The sequence below is a fragment of the Macaca mulatta genome, chromosome 9 (assembly GCF_049350105.2).
Source record: "Macaca mulatta isolate MMU2019108-1 chromosome 9, T2T-MMU8v2.0, whole genome shotgun sequence".
NCBI lineage: Eukaryota > Metazoa > Chordata > Mammalia > Primates > Cercopithecidae > Macaca > Macaca mulatta.
The window spans coordinates 125,626,993-125,630,417 of record NC_133414.1 but is presented as its reverse complement, the minus strand read 5'-3'; the positions used below and the strand labels follow the sequence as shown (position 1 = coordinate 125,630,417).

At 40.3% G+C, this 3,425-nt stretch overlaps 1 long non-coding RNA gene across 1 annotated transcript; it reads right to left on the bottom strand.

The window, feature by feature from the left end:
• Nucleotides 1-237: 237 nt before the first annotated feature.
• LOC144331027 (uncharacterized) lies at nt 238-2,196 on the bottom strand. The gene is made up of 2 exons (XR_013397862.1): nt 2,006-2,196; nt 238-971 (listed from the first exon to the last, which is right to left on the bottom strand). It is a non-coding gene; the product is annotated as an uncharacterized LOC144331027 (long non-coding RNA).
• Between the last annotated feature and the right edge of the window lie 1,229 nt (nt 2,197-3,425).

The following is a 3,425-nucleotide window of genomic DNA, read 5'->3' as shown; positions in this document are numbered from 1 at the left end:
GGCAATTTCAATGTGTGATTCTGTGAAGTGCTTTAACTTTGCTAGGAGATCTGAATGTCACATTCTTTGAATGTTACCCAAAAATGTTCACTGGTATTTTCCAGTGTTTGATTTTTTTTTAAATCTCAGGCTATAGTTGTTTATAAATTCACTAAGCTTAGCATTTCTTATTTATTAAACCAATTTCTTTTAGATATCCATAGTAATGACTTAAGAGTATAAAGATTGCTGGAAGTCTTTTATTTTCTTTTTGTTATTTAGTTTTTATTTTGTAATTATAAGCTTAACTCTGCGATCCAGCTAGACATGGAAAGGGATAAGGAAAATATGGAACCTAAAGGACTGTACAAAGATTATAGGATGCTGTGAGCAAATGGGGTGGAAGCATGCTCTCCTGAGCTACAGAAGGAAGGTCTGATGGTTCAGATAAAACAGTCAAATTTATTACAGTTGTCCACAGTCAGCAGCTGTGATCTTCTTGCTGGTCTTACCATTCCCGGCCCCAGAGTGTTCCAGGGCTTCCACAATACTCATGCCATCTTTCACCTTGCCAAAGATCACATGCTGTCATCCATCCTCTCAGTCTTGGCAGTGCAGATGAAAAACTGGGAACCATTTGTGTTGGGTCCAGCATTTGCCGTGGACAAGATGCCAGGAGCTGTATGCCTCAGGATGAAGTTCTCCTCATCAAATTCCTCACTGTAGAGGGACTTGCCACCAGTGCCATTATGGTGTGTGAAGCCACCACCCTGGCACACACCCTGGAATGATTCTGTAAAAGCAGGAACCTTGATCACCAAATCCTTTCTCTCCAGTGTTCAGAGCACAAACATTTTCTTCCATCTTTAGAACTTTGTGTGCAAATAACTTGAAGGAGATGCAGCCCAAGGACTCACTATCAACAGCAATGTTGAAGAACACAGTGGGGTTGACCATGGCTGGTGGCAGGGAGCTCTGGGCAGAAGCGATGTCTGTAAATGGAAGTCTTTTCAGAATAACACGAGTTTACCTGTATAGCAAACCTATACGTGTATCCCTGAACCTAAAATAAAAGTTTTTTTTTTAAAGGATAACTTTTTATTTCAGAGATTTCTAAGAATTCCCAGGAATTCTAACTTCTCATTTATATATCCTGATGAGTATCCATTGGGTATTTGGAAATGCCAGTTTCTGGCATATGATTGCTTAGCTAGAGACTACATTTTCAGCCTCCTTTGCAGGTAACTTTAGCCACGTTCTAGGTTTTAGCCAATGAGATGTGAGCAGAAATGAAATGTGTGCCTTCTGGATTTTATTTTCATAAGAAAGTTGCTTGTCTTCTATTCTTTTTCCCTCTTCTCTCTGGCTTGAAAATGATGAAAAGTACAGGACTCACTGGGACCAAGATTCAGAAATTACATGTTAAGGAAGACAGGGCTGCTCCTCTAGCCTGTTCTCCTTATGACCTTGTGGAACGGAATTGTCTGCCTGCCCTGGACTATCCTAAGGTTGTCATATGACGAGAAATACATTCTATTTTATTTAAACCTCTGTGTTTTGTGGCTCTTTTGTTACAGCAGCTCAGCCTATACTAACACAGATGGGAACATACTATCCTAAAATGCTACTTGGTAAAACATACACAATTTCATATCCAATAGAGCATCAATCACTAAAAAAAACCACACACACACAAAGAAAATGCCTATGCCTAGGAGAAAATATGTCAAAGTACAACAAAAGGTAAGAGAGAAGCCAAGTTGGATGCTGTTCCAGAAAGAAACTAAATGGTATTACCTACATAATCATGAAGCAAACTGAGCACTGCTTATGTTCTGGGCAAAGGGCTAGAACAGGGAGCAATAATGACATCTTTGTGTTGGTATGGAGTTTATAGTGAAACTGGAAAGGGAGATGTTTGTAAAAATTACTAGTATGAATGACATAAATAATTTATTCTCTTTTCAGTAGGTCTTTCTCCAGGGACTGGAATATTGGTGAGGTTTGGGGTTTAGGATAATCTCACCTCCTTCAAGGACTGATAATTTCCAGCACACCTAGTAGAAGCTGGTGGTTTTAGCAGGAGGGGATCCACCCCTTCAGCAAGTTCTTCAAGAGGAACAACAGGCAGAAGCAGCCCATGGGTTCCCGTTTTGCCGTCCTGCTTCTCCTCTTCAGAAACCTCAATCCAGCTTCCCTAGCCCTGGGAAAAGAAAACTGGAAAATATCCCAACCCTGTTAAGCTCTTTGTGTCAAGGGAGCCCTTCTTATCTGAGAACACCTGGCTAGCTGTTGGGTTGCCATCTTGGGAAAATTGATAGCGTCTATTTCGTTTTGGTTTGGGGGAAAAGCAAAGAAAGCTGAACAAACATATGAGTGGAAATTTGGCACTCGTTTTACACAGTAGCCTTAATTTTTGTAGACTTTTTAAAAAGTGAGAAACTCTAGTGTTTTGTTTAGCAGAAGTCATTAAATATTCTGGAAGAGCTGGTTTGAGTCAGCAAGAGGTGGTAAATTTGCTGTTGAGTAATGCTCCATGTTTACCAAAGACTTTATCCATCTATTTGTCCATCTACCTGCCTGGCTAACACAGCCAGCTCTGCCCACCCCTGGAGGGCATTTCTTTCCACATACCTGTCAGACTCCATTTTTCACCAGAGGCTTCATTACACAAAATAGGAGATGAGTGTTCTTAGAGGCACTTTAAACAGCTGAAAATAATGAAGGAGAAGTCAATGCAATTAACCAAGCCCTTGGCAGGAGGATTTGAATAGTGAAGGAACTAATTAAGTGCCCCAGGCACTGATGCCTTATATTTGCCACATTATCAGGTCACAATAAAGAATGTCCCAAAACTGTGCATCTCAGAGGACAGGAGTGAAACAAGCATTGCCTTGCTGAATTCCTTTCCTTCTCCTTCTCCATAAAGACCCAATCTTGCGAAGCAGAGGCTGCAGGTTTTTACCCACGATTTATTCTTCCCTTCTTCCTTACTAATAGAAGCAAGATTTTACTCAGATTGAGAATGTGCCCAGACAAGAGAAGGTATTTCCTAATATCCCTCAAAATTAGAAGTGGCCAATGAAATGTTGGTGGAGGTCAATGGAACCTTCTAGAAAGGCTGTCCTTCTCCCCATTCTCCTTCTTCCTACCTAAAACATGGATGTAATCAATGGAGTACCAGTAGTTATCTTGTTACCATCAGGAAATCTCGGGGTTGGAATTCATGAGTTTAAGACCAAACAGCAGAAAGATAAAAGAAGGCTGGGTCCCTGATGGCCATGAAGATGCCATACTGTCATGGATTCTTAACCTCCAGATGTTATGTTATATGGTAGAAAAGTAAACCTCTAATTATTTATTGCAACTGTTAATTCAGATGTCTATTACTAGCACCAAGTATAATTTTAACAGATACAATATACACTCAATTTCCTCCTCTCCCA